The sequence below is a fragment of the Myotis lucifugus genome, unplaced genomic scaffold (genome assembly GCF_000147115.1).
Source record: "Myotis lucifugus unplaced genomic scaffold, Myoluc2.0 scaffold_14, whole genome shotgun sequence".
Classification (NCBI taxonomy): Eukaryota; Metazoa; Chordata; class Mammalia; order Chiroptera; family Vespertilionidae; genus Myotis; species Myotis lucifugus.
The window spans coordinates 7,111,086-7,132,000 of NW_005871062.1; the positions used below are offsets into that span (position 1 = coordinate 7,111,086).

The 20,915-nt window shown below is 40.2% G+C and overlaps 1 long non-coding RNA gene across 1 annotated transcript in view; it reads left to right on the plus strand.

Moving 5' to 3' along the window:
* The first annotated feature begins 590 nt into the window (after positions 1-590).
* LOC111825112 overlaps positions 591-20,915 on the plus strand; it is a 50,544-nt gene continuing 30,219 nt past the window's right edge. Inside the window, exon 1 of the long non-coding RNA XR_002828217.1 lies at positions 591-684. This is a non-coding gene — a long non-coding RNA (uncharacterized LOC111825112). The remainder of the gene's footprint in view (positions 685-20,915) is intronic.

The following is a 20,915-nucleotide window of genomic DNA, read 5'->3' on the forward strand; positions in this document are numbered from 1 at the left end:
TCTCACTAGATTCTGAACTCCTTGAGACCAAGATCCATTCCATGCTTCTCTGGATTCTCCATAGCAGCTAACAGGGAGCAGGACATGTGGCCGGCATCAGAATAGGCCCTCTGGCTTTAATTCACTCTCAGGTCACCTTCTTCTGGAAGCTGATAGAAAGGGAATGGTGTAGCCTCACTCTTTTCTCCTCCATCAAGGGCTGAGTTAGGACTTTTAGAGTTAGGACTTATTTCCACTCTAACCTCTGACTTAAATCTACACAAGTCTATCCTGAAAAACCACACCTGCAGATTATGCAGTAAGCAAAAGTGGCCACTGGAGCTATGTAACATAGCGGTACATTCACGCCTGTCCAGGTCCTCACAGGACCCTGGAAATTTACAGGAATGTATAGCTGTGCTGTTACTGAACTGGCTGGAAACCTGTTTTGCTTGAGGCTTCTTCTCTCAGCAGGTACGTTGGGATATTGTGAGTGTTGCCAACTGGGACAGGAGGACAGCAATCCATGCCCAGGTTTTATTTATCCCAGTGCAGCAGGGCTCCACGGGCTTTTTGATCCTTAATCATGAACCTGAGAGCCCTTTAGTTCTCTCAAGCAGTCAAGCCAAGAAGGCTCTCTGATTCCAATGGCAATAACCAGTCGTGATTTATGTACTCCCAGAACCTGGACCATCAGAGATAGAGGTAACCTTAAAAATCACCCTGTCTCATTCTTCATTTCACAAATAACAAACCAGATCAGGGTTGCCTTGCTTTTATTTATTTTTATTTTTTAAAATATATTTTTATTGATTTCAGAGAGGAAGGGAGAGGGAGAGAGAGAGAGAAACAGCAATGATGAGAGAATCATCGATCAGCTACCTCCTGCACACACCCTACTGGGGATCAAGCTGCAACCCAGGCATGTACCCTGACTGGGAATCAAACCATGACCTCTTGGTTCCTGGGTCAATGCTCCACCGCTGAGCCATACCCAGCTGGGCTGGATTGCCTTGCTTTTAAAATGAGGGGGTGGACTGTATTCATTCATTTATTAACCCACCCATCCTTTCATCCAGTGATCTATCAACTAATTCATTTGCTAAATATTCACTAACAGTAGGCTTCCAGCCTGTGCTTGGCTCTGGATATAGAAACATGACTAAGACATGGTCCCTGCTTGCTACACACACAAACGCACACATCTATCTATGATTCAATGTGATGTATTGTAATGCAAGTGTAAAAAAAAGCATGTTATGAGCACCTAGAAGGCAGTAACTAAGCTGCTCTGCTTGGAAGAGTGAGAGAAAGATTTAAGAAGAGGTGACAGTCACACAAAACTTTAAAGAAGGAAAAGAGCTCAATAAACAAAGAGGGAGTGAGGGGATCAAAGAGAGAGGGTGGCTTCAGGAGAGTGTGCAGCATGCCGTGAGAGCAGTGAGCCTCCAGCAGACTCTGGAGAAGGCTGGGTGGGGAGAGGTGTGGGACATGTGCTATGGCTGGGGTGAAGGTTGTGTGGAAGCTTGTTGTAGATATCTCAATAGCTGTGCCAAGTACTTGAGCTCTACTGTGAGGCAACAAGGAGCTTTACGAAGATTTCCAAGTAGAGCAGTGTCACATCAAATCTACATTTTCTTAAGCTTTCTTTAGCCACAGTAAGAGACAGAGCCTGCTGCTGAGGGGGGCTGATGCAATACTTCTACAATAATAAAGGCAGCCAGTGAACTGTCAAACATATAAATCAGATCATGTTGCAACTTTGCTTACGACCCTCCATCCTTGTCCCCACCTGTTTACTCTTCATCACAAATTTCTGTTGTTTTTTTATAATAGTACTCATTACTGTATAAATCACCTTATTTATTTATTTGCCTGTGCTCATCCGTCTCCAATCCTAAATTAATGAGTGCACCATTAGAGCTGGAGCTATGCATGTCTTACGCACACCATTGTATCTCCAGGCTCAGTACAGCACCTGGGACATAACAGGTGCCCACAAAGAGCTTCCAGAATGATTGATGAGACCTTGACCTCGGGAAGTGATAATGAGGATGGAGAGGAAATGGCCTTTAAAGGCACAAAAACAGAGCCTCTCTTCCAGGGTTCATTATGTAATTAATGAGTGGATGATAGCTGGTCTTCGGAGAATGAGGTTATACTCTTAACTGACTGAATTTATTACCCACATCTGAAAATTTTTATGACAGTCAACCCTGTCTTTTCTCTTGCCTTCTTTACTTCATGTATTTCCACAAATTACTCATCTCAAGAATGTAAACTTCCCACCTCTTCTAGTTTGTGCTTCTATCTTCTAGCTCCAGTTCTGCCACCAGCGGGTTGTGGGACCAACAGGTCACTTTTTTCAGAGCCTCAGTTTCCTTCACTGTAAAATGAGCATGTTAGCCCTGGACCTAAAGATGCTTTCTAACTTACATGCTAGGAATCTCAAATTTCCCTACTAGGGCAAGAGTTCTCTGTTTTCATTTTTTTAAAGAACACAAACAATAATTTTACACAAAAAAGCCCATAAAAGCAATTTTTATGATTCTCTGTTGTCCCTTTCAATTTCTAGCCCTAAGTATTTTTAGAGCCATAATCAGAGCACATGTAGAATTTTGCGTTCCCCTTTTATCCTTGAACATCATTTGTTATGTGCCTTTCATGTTGCCACAGTCTTTCCATTTATCATTTTAATGGCTACATAATTTTCCATGGAGTTAATATATCATAAATTATTAAACCATTCCCAAATTGTTGGGAATTTGGATTCTTTCCAGGTTTTGATATTTTAAAGAACGTTGAACATACAGGTTTTTTTTCTTCTTTTTAAGAGTTATTTTCCTTAGGGTAAATCTCTAGGTGTAGGATTATTAGATGATTTTTATGGCTCTTAAAAAGTATTGCCAAATGTCTCTCCAAAAGGATCATTTCAATTTGTATTCAATTTGCATTCCATGCACTAGTGTGCCAGTTTCACAGAATCCTTGCCAGTCTGTTTTTAAAAATTAATATCCTTTATTTTCTCAAGTTCAACTTGTATGACATGAGGCTTCCTGGTTGTTGCTGTACTGAAATTATCCTCAGTCAGGCTACAGTTTTAATACAGCTCTTGGCAAATAGAGGCACTCAATAGCCATTATTGTTATTATTATAGAAAGGGAGCTCTCAGGAGGGCCTAGCATGCTTGTCCTACCCTCTCATACAACTTTTTTCTACTACTGTCTTCAGTTCAACTTACTGTGTAGATACTTACCCTTCCCTGCAATGTTTCCTCCAATTAAAGTGCCAACAAGCATCCTCTATTTCTAAGTGGCCAACGTTCCTTAGGCTTAGAAGCTGTGGGCCAAGCTCCCTCCCTTGTTGATTCTCTCCTCCCTTCTATTTCTCTGTCAAGAGAAGGTCCTCACTCGATTCTCATGCCAATGTCCTTTCCCAAAGCTGCTGTTTAGTTCATCTGAAGTCTTACTCCACATAATTTGCTGCCCTTATTCCTCATCTTCCCCTAGGTAGCCCTTTGGTTATCTGAAAATATTGATCATTTCCTTGGTGGGTATTTATGTCTCCAAGTTAGATATCTCATTTTAAAGATATCTTATTCAAGTTTTAAATTTCTCACTCTCTTCTGAGTGAGTTGCAGCCTGCAAAGTTCTCCCTGTAAGTGCTGAGCCTATTTATTTATTAAAACTTACTGAACATCTTCCAAGTGACAAGAGGAATATGAAGAGGAATAAAACCTTAATTCCTGCCCTCTACATGCACAAAGCCCAGTGGGTCATAGAGGAGCACAAGCCTCCCAGGTTTTAACCTTAGAGAACTTTTAGGCCACAGCCTGGTGAGTTGGTCAGGTATGGCATCGTTAAGAAAATCTGATGGTCTTTTGTATAACCAACCTTGCATGTGCTTCATTGGTAAAATGAGGACTGATCTGCTAAGAAGAGGCTACCATATCACATTTGGTAGAAATGTCATAGCTTTTCAGAGCCTGAATCTCTGAAGCTTAGACCATGAGAAGAGTTTTAAGAATTGTAGTGTATTATCACCCACCAAGCAGAGCTGATCCAGGGCCATGCCCATGATGGAAGTTAAAACATCTAGACATCTGCCTAAGTGAGTCTGCTGGCTATTCAGGAAGGTGATGAAAGTCTAAGGAAAGCCAGTTTCCTAAGTAGGAAGAAAGGAAGCCTACTATTAGCCAGCAGAGAGATGATCTGAGAAAATTCCAGTGCTGTTCTGTCACTGTTGGGTGACTGGGCTATGTTACTTAACTTCTCTGAAACTCAGTTTCTTCAGCTATAGAAATGGGTAGGGCTGGACTATTTGATTTGTAATATCCCTTCTAGCTCTGATAATCTGTGATCCACAGAACAGCAGATCCTGATTTGTCCCTCTCAATGACTTTCCTCATCCTCCCTCACCCATCCCAGAAAAGCTCAGGAAAAAAGGTGACCTCATCGGTCACTGGACAGATGTTGGAGAGTCTGTTGGGATTCCATGACCTCTGCAGCTACTATGGTGATCATGCCCAGTTGCAGCTAAGATTTGTTGCTGGCAGGATTTGTACCTCACTTAGCAAGCCTGGTGCTGTAGCTGTTGCCTCTTACTTCCTCTCATTAAGGCAAACTACCATCTTATTTTGTTTTGTTTTCTCCGCATGTTTTGAGTTTGCTGCTTCCCAGCTCTTGTTATTAGAACAGACATAATTAATAACTCCTGGCACACAAAGCAGCCAGATTGGACAATCTGCCTTTTGCTTTCTCGAACTGTCTTCTGAGCAATCTGCGAATGTGAATTTATAACCTGGACTCCATACAATGGATTGTTTTGTAATTCCCAGAAAGAATCAGGAACTCACCACATTGCCAACTTGAAAAAATAAACTTCTCTTTGTAGTTCATAGTAGAAGTTGTATCCAACCTCTTCAGTTAAGAACTGAAAACAACATGTGGTCTTATTCTTTCTTAAACCTCTCTTGGGAAGATGATTCTATAGATTTCTTTTGGTCATCATTCCAGAAATTCCCATGCTGGGTCATAGGGAATGGGTTCATAAGTTCTAACTAACTCACTCAACTTCTGTGGCAACCTAGACCCATTTCCTTAGTAGATATTAAGAACAAAGATTCACCATTCTCTTTTGAATTTTCTTGTAATTGCAGAAAATTGTTAAGGACCTTATGAGTGTCCTCTATTTTTACCTTAAGCAATCACAATTCCTTGGAGTTTTCCACTTCAGCAAACATCCGAAAACATCAGGAGTTTCTATTCCTGTCATTTGAACTCTTGTTAATTTGTCCATGTTTGTTTAAATTGATAGGATATAATTTGGACAAATGTGATCATGTAATGATAGTCAATGAGCTAATACTTTTTTTCTTGGTATTGTGTCTTGGGAGACACAAATTTGAATAAAATAAGATTTCTGCTCTCAAGTATCTTACAGTTCATTATCATAGTAATTATATACAGGGATGACATTTGTTGAATTATAACAGTAGACTAAATTTGCCTGCACATGGAATCTCCTGGGGGAGCTTAAGGAACTATTGATGGCTATATCCCATCCCCAGAGATTTGGAATGTGTTCTTGGCTTTGGAAGCTTAAAAGGTCCCCAGGTAATTCTAATGTATAAACCACTTTGGGGACCCCTGGTATAAACAAAGAACTGGGAAACACAAAAAAGAAAAAAAGACATTTTATTAGAGAAATTGAGGAAGTTTTCATGGGAGAGTTTAGTAGTTTACTATGAAATTGTATTGAAGATTCGATTGAACAGTGAGAACTGTGTCACTGGCTTTGAGGGTATGCAGATTGGAATTTGAACCCCAGCCCTGTCTCTTAGTGGCTGTGTGTTGAGTGAATTACTTACCCTTTCAGAGAGACTGTATGAGCAAGAGCACAGAGAATCTAGAGGAATGTAGGACACATAAAAGTAGTGGGAAGTAAAGAGAGAGTGGGGGGGGGTAGATTTCCCTGCTGTGAGAAGGTGGGGATTTGCAAGAGGGCAGGCTCAGAAAAGACAGAAAGAAAGTGGTGGATGAAGTAGATATCATAGAGGATAGACTTTTCCTAATGCCCAAAATATCTCTCTTCTCCATCCAACTCTCTCACCCAAATCAAAGCCCATTCAATTGAGTTTCTGTTATGACCTAGAATACAAACCAAGAAGATATGGCGAAAGAGTCAAGCCATCATAATCTTATGAACAACTGATTCTCATGAGCAGAGTATATATAGTAGCCTCTTCATCGGCTGCTTCTAATGGTCTCTGTTCCTCAAGCCTTTTGATATTCCCGATGAGAAGAAAAAGAAATTACGTAAAAAATCCTATCAAATATATGATGATGAAATGTTGACAGAATTAGAAATTGAGAATGAAGAAAAGAAAGCTGAAAATAAAATACCTTCACTTTGAATAAACCCAGATCTGCCCAAGTTAGCATTGTTTTTATGGTTTCATTGTAAGGTTTGTTTAAATAACAAGTGGTTATTACAATGAGAATGGTAGTTCCCTAAATTCTGTCATGAGGCCCAAGACAGGACTGAAAGAAAATAAACCTACATTTTCAAATGAAGAACTAGTTTTGTTAGAGTATACTGATGAATCTCAATGAGAATGTCTTATGCACTGAAAATGATTGGAGAAGGAAGCTGTAGACATTTTGCAAAATAGAATCAAGTCGTTGAAAACACAACTAGAAATGGCTTTGAAGTTCATCTTGTCCAACTTTCCAGGTGTACAGGGGAGATGGAGGTCCAGAGTGATACGGTAGGTTGTATAAGTTCACACAGGCAAGTGACTGATGAGAAGAGAAGGGAAATCAGAAATTTTGCCTCCAAGAGGTAAATGTACCATAAGAAAAAAAAGATTTTTTGGCTTTTCAAAAAGTTGTTGTTGTTGTTTATTTGTTTGTTTTTTGAGTGACAGGTTATTTTACAACCACTGAACCTTGACGCACACTTATATTATGGCCAAAGGATTCTGAGTACATTTTGCAAATCAACCTGATTCTTGAATCTAACCTACTCTATCACTACAACTTTCTTTTATCTGTTTTTCTTTTTCATTTATTGCATCAATTTTATTTTGGTATATTAGAAGCATTAGTACACACTGTCTTAATTCCTTTGTGGGAAAAGGTAGAGCAAAAAGATGAGTATCTTCATTCCATTGGTACCATTTCTAACCATAAAAGAGAAATTGTATTTATTGACATCCACTATGTGTTTACATACATTATTTTATTTTAATTCTCTCAAAATCACCATGAGGTATTATCTTCGTTTTATGTGGAGAAACTGAGTCCCATAGAATTGGTTAAATCCAGGTCTGACTGACTTCACTGCTCATGTTTCTTTGCCTACATTGGGTAAATCTCTGAATATATTTATTGCCCTGGAGTGGGACAGCTGCCCAAGGTCCACTGAATGGCCTGAATGCACTGTTTTCCCATAATGCTTTGCTGCCTTATTCTTTAGAAGTGCCTAATTATTTCACTCAGCAAAACTTCAAGTCTTACTCAAACAACTGGCTTCCAAAGAATTGGACATTTTTCCTGTTTTTAATGTTGAGGAAAGAAACCCAACCAGCTATTATTCGTTTCTACTTTACAAGAACAAAAATAATCATATTAAGATGTCAAAAATAAATTTTAAAAGTGCAAATGTGGGAGAAAGGCACCTCCTGTCTGGGATAATCCAAAGAAATGTAAATAGACTCATGTGTATTCTTTGTGTGAAATGTAGTGGCTACAATTCAAATTAAGATGTCAACAGGACATTTATAAGAATGAGCTGGGGATAAACACGGATTGCGAAATAAGTGCATTTAAGTGAGAAGCACACTCTGTGGTTGAGAATCTGCAATACCCTGTTCCTACCAACAGTGCTGACCCTGTAGGGACTCCCTCTCACCACTACTTCTATTGAGCAGATTGGAGTACCTTCCCTGCACCCAGCCCTGCACCAGATGTTCAAAAGAGCAAGGGCACTAGTTTTGTCCTTAGGGAGCAACAATACGGTTTGTGAATATGACTTTGATTTTAGTGAGCAAAGCTTATACCCAAGAGACTACTAGAGCTTATTTACCAGGCAGGCTAAGTTTCTGGGCTGAATAAAGTGACACTGTGAATTTGGACTACAGTAAATTCTCACTGATGTAGCTTGAGGGACCTCAGACACATTAATCTAAACCTTCATTTTATATAGAGAGTTTCCAGGGAGGCTTAGGGAGAGGAGGGGCTGGCCCAGGGCAATACACTTAATTTATGGTAATAATCTTGACTATTTGTTTCATACCAGATCCTGTGCTACACACTTTGCATATCTAATTTCTTAAGTAATCTATGACAATGCTGTGAGCTAGTTATTAATTCCATTTAGAGTTAAGAAAACTAAGGTATTGAGTTGGAGGCTGTTTGCCTGAGATCACACAGTGAGTGTAGTAGAGGTAGATTTAAATGCCAGTACATCTCTCTGCAAAGTCCATCTTCCTTTTAACCATTGAACACAGAGTTGGGACTGGTGTCCACAGCCCAGTTTACTTTGGTGTGATGCTTCCTTTAGCATATAGAATCTTTGACTATATTCAATGATTCATTTGCTATGTATTTTTCTGAGGGCCCACTATGAGCCGTGGGCAAACTACAGCCCGCAGGCCGGATCTGGCCCGTTTGAAATGAATAAAACTAAAAAAAAAAAAAAGACCGTACCCTTTTATGTAATAATGTTTACTTTGAATTTATATTAGTTCACACAAACACTCCATCCATGCTTTTGTTCCGGCCCTCCGGTCCAGTTTAAGAACCCATTGTGGCCCTCGAGTCAAAAAGTTTGCCCACCCCTGAGGGGGATATAAAAATTTAATAAGTGCAGGCTCTTAACCTTCTGGATCTTAAAGTATAAAAGAGTGACTGACACTAGAAAAGGAAAATTACAGTGGTGAGTGTTATTATGGAGATATAAACAAGTGCTATGGGAGCTCAGGTACAGTAAATAGTTCTGCCTGGAAGGAAAAAGGGCCTTTTCGAGATGGTGAAATGTGAGCTGGGTCATGAAATATGACTGAGTTTTACAATCAGAGAAGGGAAGAAGTACATGCCAGAAAAGAGGAATAGCATGTGCAAAAGCCCACAGCTGTGAAAGACATTGGTTTGGGGTAAGAAGTTTAGGATGACCATGTGGGTTGAAGAGGTTGAAGATAAAGCTTGGGATCAGATTGTGAAGGGTGTGCCTCCATCAAGGAATTTTGTCTCAATTCTATAGGCAATGGATCATTGATAGGATTCCTAAGCAAGAGGCAGTCTTGTTTAGATTGCTTTTAAAGCAGATAACCCAAGGAGACATGAAGGACAGAGAACAAATTTGTCATTCTGCTGAAAATGAATGAGAAGTTGAGCCAAGGCATTGTGGATGGTGAGGCATGGTGGATGAGAGGTATTTGTTTCTAAAGTAAAGCTCCTAAGGTTTGATGACTGGCATGTGGAGGGGGAGGAAAGTGTTTGAAAATGACCTGGTGATTTCTAGCTTTAGAGATGTGGATGTGAATGCTATTAACCAGGGCTGAACACAAAGGAAATGGAGCAGGTTTAGTAAAGCTAGGATAACAGGTGTGGGGAAATGAATTCTCTTTTGAGCATGTTGTTGTAAGCTTCTGCAAAAACACACCACTAGAGATATGAGGTGTGAAGGCAAATGTGATTGGGAGAAGAGTAGGGCCTGGAGATGGAGATTCAGGAGACTTCAGGATATTTATGGTACTTAAAACTCTAGAAACAAGTATACCCCAGGGAGATGTGCAAGGTAAGTATAGATGAAGGTGCAAGGTGAGACGTGAGCATACACTATGGGCCCTTTTCAGATCCAGAGCCCCTTATACAGACAAGGCCCTCAGAGCAGGTTCTCATTGAAATCACCCTCGAGTGGGATGTGGACAAATAGGTCATTGCATACTTACTTTAAAGTCTCTAATTTCAAAAAAAAATTCTAAAAGTATTAACCCATTTTCCATTTATTGAGAGCATAGTGCCTGGCAGCACATGGAGCGATAAGTCAGACACAGTCTCTGTCGTCAAGGAGTTTCTGTCTAATACCTGGGGCAGCTTAACAGCAAATTAAACAGCAAGTGTGAAAGTGCTTAGGAGGGTACCTGATTTAATAGGTAAGAAGGTATTTTCATTTAAAAAATGATATACATAAGTGACTGAGAGAAGGCATAAAGGTGGTTCTGAAGAAGAGATTCCCAGATTTAGTTAGAGGCAAAAGGAAGGTTTCTTAGAAGAGGTGGAGAATAGGCATGAAGCATGGGTAGGACTTGAGCAGGCAGAGGTGGCAGCTGTTGGAGATGGGGACACATTTTAGATGGAGAGAATTTACCTGATAAGCAATTGTGTTTATAGGTGGAACTAATTATTAAGGGCAGTTCAGTGTCTCATGCCCTATAGCAAGAACTGAGATTCATGTTAAACATTAGATTCTCAGGGCTGAGTGACCATAAGCAGGGCTAGCTCCCAAGCAGGGTCAGAGGACTCTGGGCACCTCTTTCCACCCTCCCCCCCACCCCCAGATCCTGACTCATTATGGGACCAAACTGTTTTAGTGCTTCATTTCACTTGGTCAAACCAAGACAATTTGAATACACCTGCCCGATGAGGGTGGCCGTTGTGATGGGCAGGGAGCGCTTCCTAATTGTGGTCCTGTGGCCTAAGCCCCACGTGAAGGCTCTTGGCGGTCTCACTCAAATGAGGTGGGGGCCGGCTGACTGCTCAGCCACACTTGGAGGATGCCTTGCTTATTCATTCTCAGTAGTCATCTGGTCTGTTTTAGAAGTTGTAGATTTCAGAAGGTTGGTGCTTCTCTTTTTAAAAGGTGAAGGGAGAGGGGGGTGCGGTGAAGTGGAGTGCCACCTGCCACTCTCCCATCCCTAAGAACTACCTCCAACCCCTCCTCTTCACCAAATTAGATGCATTTGAAATGCAGAGCAAATGGCCTCATCCAAAGGAAGAAGACAGGAGAAACAAAAACAGTAAGAGCTATAAAATATCATCATGTACCTGGATGGGTCAGTGTCCTTTCACACAAAGTGAATTTCTTGGAACTCCTACTTCAAAGAGCAAAGGGCTGCCTTTTTGATCAGCAAGGGCACAGCTTTGAACTTGGTCTCACCATTTAGGGCTCTGTTCTTACCAACCACACCTGCAGGGTGGTCAAGAAACCACAGAACGCTGAGAAGTGTTATAATGACATTGTCCCCAGAGACTGTGAGACAGGTGGGGTCAGTGTTTTAAATACAACAATTAGAGGTGTGGACCAGTTTGAATTCTTTTGGTCTCAGGGCAGCTGATGAAGATGATGATGATGATGATGATGATGATGAAGATGATGATGAATGTCATCAATAACTTTTTGTAGTAGTGAGTCATACTGCTACAAAGCACTTTCACCTTTATTGACTCATTTTCTCTAAAAAACACACTGGAGATCCCAGTTACCTTCAGAGTCTCCCCCAAAGATAAACTACCACCTCTAGTAAAATGGACTCAAGTGTAGATTCATTATTTAGAGCTGCACGTGGTGGAACTTTTGGGATTTGCATGTGGTCTTGCCCTTACCAGCTGGGTGACCTTGGACAAATCATTTCAAACCTCCTAGACTTAGCTTCTTCATATGTAAAATGTGTTAATAATAACTGTCTCGGAGGGTTATTGTACGGATTTCAATGGCTTCATGTAAATAAAAAAGAACAGTATAAACTCTAAAGCATTATGCAAATATTAATTACCACCTATACAAGGGTAAGCTATTTGCAAAAATGAATGCAAATATAGTTTTGAGATGGGGCTATGATGTGCCTGACAGAGCACTTTGCTTGGAATCAGAAGATAGAAGTTCTATTTTGGCTCTTACAGGTCAAGTGGTAGTGAGTGTGGCTTTCAGATAGGCAAACACAGCCATGCAAGTGATACATTTACCAGTAAAAAACGGCTGCCATCATCCACCTGTCACCTTGTCACCTGTATTAGCTGAGCGAAGGCCCCAAACAAAGGTACCCATATCCAAATTTCAGAAACTGTGAATATGTGGCCTTACATGGTAAGGGACCTTGTCGATGTGATTAAGTTAAGGATCTTGAGACAGGAAAATTATCCTGTATTATCTGGATGTGCCCAATGTAATCACAGAGGTCTTTATAATAGGGATGAGGGAGAGTCAGGGTCAGAGTGATGGCTATGTGACAATGGAAGCAGACATTGGAGTGATGCTCTTTGAAGATAGATGAAGCGACCACAATTCAAAGAACACAAGAGTAGCCTTTAGAAGCTGAAAAAGGCAAGGAAACAAATTCCCCTTTAGAGCCTCCAGATGAACCCTCCCTGTTGACATCTTGACTTTAAAGCCCAGCAAAACTAAACTTTGAATTTCTGCCTTCCAGAACTGTAAGAGAATAGTTTTGTGTTGTTTAAAGCCATCCATTATGTGATAATTTATTCCAGCAGCAATAGGAAAACCATACTTCATCTCTTCTTTAAGCTCCCCAGCCCCTAATCACTTGGTTTCCTGTTTTTTCCTTCCAATCTGTACCCAACTTCTGAGCAGGCTAGTGGGCTCTGCTCAAGTCTCCCTCCACCTCTTCCTTTCTTCAGCAAGCCAGCCTGCAGGTCACCCATTATAGGGATTTATAATGAATCAGTTAATCGGTTCCATGCCTCGAGTTCACTGGAGGTCTTCTTGAGGCACTCTGGCTCAGGAAATGCAGCTTAAATTTGAGCGAGTCACTGAAAACTCCACAGAGTCTCTATTTTCTTATCTGTCATTTGGGAATAAAATTTATTTCCATGTCTACCTCGAAGGGTGGTTGGAGGACTTAAGAGAAATGATAGCAATGAAAGCTCTTTGCCACCTATAAAATGCTTCAGTGTGAACTCCTGTTATGACCAGCATCATTATTTTAGAAACAGAATTTCTAGCTCAATCTCTTCTTTACTCAACATATATGTTGTGGTGAATGACAAACACTTTGATTCTAGACAAAGGAAAAAGTATTTGTAAGGAGAATATCCAGTTGAGCATTGGATTTTGGAGATCTGGATTATCCATGAACATGGATTTCTCACTTTCAATGCAGACATAAAATATTTTTTTAAATCCAGATGTTGTGAGAACTTTAAATAATCAGTCAATAATATTACCCATTTGGAGGTGGTGAAGTGGGACACATTTTATTTGCAGTTCTCTTTGTGGAACTAAAAATAGAAATGACACTTACTACTCAGTAACAGGGTCATCTGAAAACAGGAGCTTTTAAGACATCTTTTGGCCACAAGGTTGTCAGAAGCAGAAGAGCTCCGCATTACTGCAAACCCTTGCTGGTTGCATCTTGCCACTGAGAAATGGAAATCCCCAATAGCATGGGCTCTTTCTCAAACATTAAAACCACAATTTACCTAAAACTCACCTTTCACACTTAGAATGGTTTATGCAGCATAACCTCACTAACCTTCTGTAACTTCATTAGGATCAGAGAGCATCAAGCAACTATCTGGTAAATTTGATCAGAAGAGCAGAGAATATTAGAATGCAAGGGATAGAAGTTAATGAAAAGTAAATAACATTTATCAACCATTTACTTGAAGATTTAAGACTATACTTTTCCATACATACTCTCTAATTTATTTCCATTTTAAAGATGTGGAGGCTGGGGATTAGAAAGATTAAATGACTTTCCAGAACATCATAGTAGAACATGGTAGAGCTGGCTTTCCACACCACTCCTTGTTCAATCCTTTACAAATGAAGAAAAGTGAGAGGATTCAATTGCTCCAAAGTCACATATTTACTTAGTGCCCCTGTTACTTCTAAAATCCACTGAATAATTGGTCTTGATTCTCCCCTTTGAAACAGCCCCAAAGCTCTCAAAGTCCTTGCAAACCCAAGAGATACTCCAGGGTGTTCTTTCATGGCTCCCAGATTTAGTACTTCTCAGGTATATAACCTGGGGTTCTGCGTGTTGAGGCCCATGGCTTTCCCATGGGAGGTTGAAGTCCATTCCTAAACTCTTTGCCAGGTTCCTCTTCCATGATGACCAGCACCCACTGGCAGTAGTAAGCAGAGCTTTTGTAAAATTTTCCCTCATGCCCAATGCAAAGGGTAAAACAAATATTGTCTTTGAAGCCACAATATTGGAGATGAAGACTCAACTTGGTTATTAACTCATTTTGCAACTGTGGGTCAATCAGGAGTGGGATAGATACCCACAAAGGTCTGGATTTTTCACTTTCAGGAGATCAGTTTAATGGGGTTGGTTAAAATCTTCAATATAGGAGGTTAGTAAAGGAAAGTTCTAAGTCAAAGTGGATTCAAAACAATTCAGCACCTCTTCCTGAGAGGGTTACCTCATGTTCCTTTGAGAGCGATGATACAAGGATGTAATAGTCTGAACCTCTAACAAATTGGGAGAGATAAAGATAGAGGGGCAGTAGGAGAAATGGAGCGCTCTCTTATGAAAAAAGATGGGCTGTAAGTGGAGAGAAAAATAAAGCAGATTAACCCAAATATTTCATGGGATTGTATAGACAAGGGCCAGGTTCCAAAAAGCTGATCTGGAATCTGTTTCTAACTGAATAAGGTGCTCCTTGGGCCTACCTAAGTCATCCAAGCTCTCTGGGTATCAGTTTTCTCAACTGGACAAAAGGAATCTTCACAGCTGCCTCACAAAGTTGTTGTAAAGATTAAAATGAGACAGCGCATGTGAACGTCTTCAGGAAAAAGTGAAGTGTTGTACAATGATCTGTAGAGACCTTACAGATTGTCTTATTGGTGATCATTTTAATTCCCCCTTTCCTGGTAGGAAACCAGGTCTGAGATGTCATGATCTTCCTAAGAGCATCCATATTATAGGTGAGAGCTAGGGTATATGGCTATTAACAAACAGAAGAAGAAAAGAGCACACTTGAGTGTTTTCCCCATACTAGAGATTCCCCACATGTGTCTGTGCTGTTGTAACCAGACTGACAGCAGAGGGGGGAAAGGGGCATGTTTTAGTTGCTGTTGCTAGAAACAAAGCACCCGCAAACTTGGTGGTTTTAACTGTGGATCAGGAGTTTGGGAGGGGCTAGACTGGGCATTTCTGGGTCAGGGGCCTCTTATGTGGTTGCAAACAGTGGCTGGAGCTGGAAGAGTGGGGAAGGGGTACTGGAGTAGCTTGGAGCCGGCCGGAAATCTCTGAGGGTCCCCCCATGGGACCCCTCTGTGTGGACCACTTTGGGCTTCCTCACAGCATGGCAGCCTCAGGGTCAGTGGACTGCTTACTTGATAGCTCAGGGCTCCATGTTAACAAGGAGAAACCTGTATCATGACCCTTTGTAATGTAGCTTCAGAAATCACACAGCCTCATTTGCACTGCATTGAAATGATTACAAGGGAGTCACAACTCCACTCAGATTCAAAAGGAAACCTAGACCCCACCTTCCCATGGGAGGAGTGGTGAGTTTCTAGAAGAGCATGTTATATGGGAAGAGACTCTTGCAGTCATCCTCAAAATATGCAGTCTTCCCAGGCAGAAAAGCTGCTATATTATCTAAAGGAAGATCAAGGGTCTCAAACCCTGGAAAGAGGGGACAGTTATTTCTGTACCAAGGATGTTAGTTATAAAACACAGTCTTTAATTGACAGATGTCCCCTGGAGAAAAAAGCCTGACAAAATTACCAACACCATCCAATCCTTTTACAAAGGAGTGGCCTAAACTGGCCATGGGATGGGGGCACATTGGAGAAAGATCCAAAATTATCATCTGGAAGATCGATCAGTTTGGTGAAAAGCTAACAGGAAAAAAAAAATGTTTGTAAATGCAAGCAGAAAGAGACTCATCTTGTCTGAAAACCTTCACAAGCTCAGGTTTAGTTATCTTGGAAAGTCCCTATCCTCCCCTGAAAATTGGTAGATTCTGAATAGAAATGAAAGACCCATTCCTACTCAATTATCCCTCAATAAAGCCATTTTAAAAAAGGAATATTAATTTATCAGGTTGCACTTTATTTTTTGAAATTTATTGATTTTTAACTGACATGTACCTTATGCAAACATATTTTCTGAGGCAAACAACCATGAGGAGAGTGCCAACAAGCAAGAGCCACACATTCAACAAAAAAGGACTGAATAGGGTGGGAAAGGGTTATCAAGTGTGGCCTAGGACTAGAACCCTGGGCCCAAGTTTCTGGATTATAGGGTTGGAGGTACTGTGTGAGAGATCATGCTTAAATCCTGCTGTGTATATGACCTGGTTTAAACCTTGCTCCAAGTATATGGTTATTGGTGAGAGGCTGCCTTGGGTCTTTTCAGGAAGTAAAAGAAATGATGTATGTGAAGAACTTGGCATGTGATGAGCATTCAGAAAAGTGCATTATTGATGTTAGTAGGTTGTGTTTTATTATAATTTAATATTAACATTAAAGTACAGATAATGACTTCCTGTTTACAAATCACTTTGATATTTTCATATCATTTAATTATCATAATAAATTTACACAATCTAATTATGGTGCTCCCCCCCCCCAAAAAAAGAAACTTATAGATTAGGAGGTTGACTTACTTACCTGGAATCTCTTAAATAATAAATTGCAGATTTGGGAATTTGAACTAGATTACCAGCCCAAAGCTACCCCTTTCCACCCTACCATGTTGTTTCTTTATTAAATTGCCAAGTGACCTTGTGCAAGCATTCCACATCCCGTCCTCTATCTGGCCTCTGATTTCTACATCTGCGAAGTGAGAAGAATTAAATCATGCCTAAGGTCCCATCCAGGTCCCAGTGTCTCTGATTAAAAGCGTATGTTCAGGAATAATGGTGCCTGCTTGCTGCCGAGCTCCTTGTACATACTGAAGCCCGGGCTCAGAGGGGGCCCAGAGCCTGGAGCTGCGCCTAAATCTCAGGCCTGGCTTGGCGTTCATCACGGTGTCAGACTGCCAAAAGGACAGAATTCTCTAGAGGACCTGAGTCAAATCTGGCCAGCTTCAGATGGCCTTAAATTATCCTCTGACCTCGAACTTCTGATTATCTGAATCTTATTTTTTTAAAGGCTTAGAAATGACCATTCTATCTCTCTGGAGACCCACTTTTCTTACTTTCATTATGTTCCTCCAGCAACAGGGAATGGGAACTGGGAGACAGGCAATCCTTATGTAATTTTTGCCTCTGTTGCTATCTTGCTAGTGACCCTGGGCAAGTCCCATCAAAAGCAGAGTGATCAATAAGGGCTCTCCTGTCCCAAGGCTTTGTGAAGTCATGTGGCTTCCTCTTGAGGAAGAAATGGAAGATCTAGATTCTATGTGTTTTTAAGATAAGAAACCTATTGGATTTTCTAATAACAATGTCTGATATTCAGGGCTGGTCCACTTCAATTGCCCTTTTAAAAACAGCTCTTCTACTATATGGCAAAGGGAATAAGTGAGGAAAATACTTTCTGTATCTGGCCCCAAGAGAAGCTGTAAGTCTGGAAGGTAATGTTAGGTTTAAAGCATAATTCTTTTTTTTTTTCGGCATACCTCCTTCCCCATTTTATCTGGAATTTGAAGTGACTCAAAAGTCACTGAGAAAGTAAGATTCCAAGCTATGTTGGAGGGAGTCTTTCTGCACGTTGACTCCGCGTTGCTTCTCCTGGGTCAAGTGCCTTGTTCAGTTCTCACTCATCATGTACCTTCATTCTGCAGACAGAGACTCAGGGAGGAGATCCACCTGCCCAAGAGAAGGGCTTTCATACTCAGGGCATGTTGTGCTGGGCTCCGCAGAAGCACAGGCTGAGGGGCAACCTCTCCTCTAGCCTCTCTGCCCCCAAAGTTAAGGAGTTTAATTTTGGTTTCATTTTGCCAGAGAGAGGGAAGAAAGAGCTGATTTGATCCTTGCCTGATGCACTACCAGAGCAGAGACTCTCAGTCCCTTTTCCAGTAGTCTTCTGCATGCTGCCAGCAGTCCCAGAGGATAATGAAAAAGGCAATTTCAACAGCATTGGGACAGCAATTGCACAATTCACCACAAGGTCACAGGGGAGCTTGGAAGGGGAGATTCTACCCATGTGGGGCAATAGATAAAATGCTGGCCTAGGTTCTGGTCACCACTGTGCCATCAACACAATGGGTGACCTTAGGCAAGTTGTTGAACCTCTCTGTAAGCCTCCTTTATCTCACCTGTAAAAAAAAAGGAAATGGGATGCTTTGTAGAATAAAAAGTATCAAATTTGAAAAGTACCTTTGATATCATCTGATCCAACCTATTCATTTTATACACTTGGAAACTGAGGACTAGAGGTAGAGAGTAACTTGTCTAATGTCACATGGCAGGTAAATACCAGGGTCATTTCTAGAAGACAAAACCCCTTCTTCCTCTTCTAGATGACCTCCAAGGTTCTCCCCAGCTTCAGGAGTCTATCACTCTAAAATTATAGTCCCCAGCAGCTCTGGCTGCTATCTTTGGGCCTAGTCTTGTATTGGTCACTATCTGCTTCCTTTAGGACTCTTGATGACACATTGTGTCCAGCTACTTTACTCATTATAGAGTTCTTCAAATTCATGTAAAGCCAGGAAAATTATATGCTCAGCAAAGATTCTGGCAGGCCTGTTGTAATGCTTGTATTAGTCTGGGCTCATTTCAGGCAAACCTTCAGACAAGGTATTGGGCAAGGGTATAGTCAGCTTGGCAGTTTTCACTTGTATATAGACCAAGACATTGCAGTAATCACCAAGAGAACCAATATTCTAAGTCAACTTGGCCCCTGGATCACTTTGTGACCATGGACATGCTTCATCTCCTTCTCAAGCCTCAGTTCCCCCATATTTAAAACAAGTTGATTGAACTTCATAATCCCTAAGGTACCTTTCAGCTCTGACATTTCATAGAATATTGCCCAATCTTTTTATTCCTTAAGGAATTTTGCTTAGGAACTAGGAAGATGATCTTTGCCACAGGAAGTTTGGGAATGCTTGAAGGCCTTAGGATTATAAAACAAATATTAGAAAATAAACATAAGAATATTATGTTGTTCTGTGCTTTTGGCTCATATTTTCAAAGTTTTATATCAAATTTTCATAGCCTAACCACATTTTAATTTTCATGTGCAGAAAGACAAAAGGGGAGATAGGAATAACATTGCTATGAAGATTAGCCACATCCTATCAAAATATTGTTGTACTTGATTATATTTGGTGGGGACATGATTGGATCTTCAGCTTCATAGACATATATTTTGCCTTTACAGTGCATGCCCACCAGGGAGTTCAGACATGAATATAAATACAAACACAAAGTATGATATGTTAAATTCAATAGAAAATACCTTAGAGGGGTAAGAGATCATGAACTATTTGAAGGTATTAGGAAAGTCTTCATGGAGGAGTTTGCATTTGAGGTTGGTTTGGGGAAAGAAATAGTGATGAGAAGCAAGAGGAGGCCAATCAGAAGAAATGCTATGAACAAAGGAAAGACAATGAAGATTGGTAACTAGTGAATAGGTAGTGTGTTTGGCAAGAGTACAGGCTATGAAATAGTGGGAAAGAAAACTAGTTATATTTAAATGTTACTCTGGCTAGTACGTTAATTCTTTTAAAAAAACTTATCTTTATTGTTGAAAGTATTACAGATATCCCCCTTTTTCTCCATCAACCACCTCCACCCTGCACTCACCTCCCCCTCCCAGACCTTCTTCAGACTATTGTCTGTGTCTGTGGATTATGCATATATGCATATAAGTTCTTTAGTTCATCTCTTCTTGTCCCCCCTCTCCCCTTCCCTCTGAGATTCCTCAGTCTGTTTCATGCTTCTATGTTTCTGGATCTATTTTGTTCATCAGTTTATTTTGTTTATTGGATTTCACATATGAGTGAGATCATGTGTAACTTGTCTTTCTCCGACTGGCTTATTACATTAATTCTTTAAGGATAAAAATTCTTTGTTCAAATCATCTTTGTATCCCTATCAAAAGTGACACATAATCATCTGTCCAAAATTGTTTAATGAAAAAAATAAATTATATTATGTGGTACTTTTTCCTCAAAACCATCAATATACTGTGTAGATATAACTATGTCTTAGAATCTCAAAAGTCAAGTTGAACACGATACTTATCCTGTTGACTGTCATCAATATGAAGTGCCATCCCTTGGTCCTGTAAATGTAAGTAGGTGATTTCACCTGGGGAAGGAAGGTCATATTTATCAACTTCTAACAGTTAAAATGTGATGTGTATAGGACATATACAAAATACTGAATTCTGCAATTCAGATGCAGAAATAATGCCATCAACCGTGGCCTTCTGCAATGGCTTATGGAGCTGCTTCTAGGGACAATAGAGCAAAGGAGATCCTAAAAAACACCTGTGAGTTGTAATAAATGAAATCTCCTAAGAAAATGCATTAATAAATATTCATTGAGTGTTTGTCACTTAGTAATGTAGTATCCAGACTGCTTCAGAAAGTATTTTAAAAAATCTGGACTTTTCTATATCTTGACTATGATAGTCGATAACAAGCTCACACATGTGATAACATTGTACAGAACTAAATATATTCACAAATGAGAAATATAACTAAGGAGAATTGTATCGATGTCAAATCTTGGTTGTGACATTGTACTATGGTTTTGAAAGATGTTATCATTGGGTGAAATTGGGTAAAGGGCACACAAGATCTCTCTGTATTATTTCTTATTCCTGTATGTGAATCTATAAATATCTCAATAATTTTTTAATTTATAAAAATGGGGCCCAGGTAAGTTCAATGGTGAATTCTACAACACATTTAAAGAAGAAATTGTATCAATTCTCTACAATCTCTCCAAGGAGATTGAAGCAGAAGGGATATTTCTTAACTCACTCTATGAGGCCAACTTCACCTCAATATCAAAACCAATATCAATGACAAGTGGTGCTGGGAAAAATGGACATCCATATGC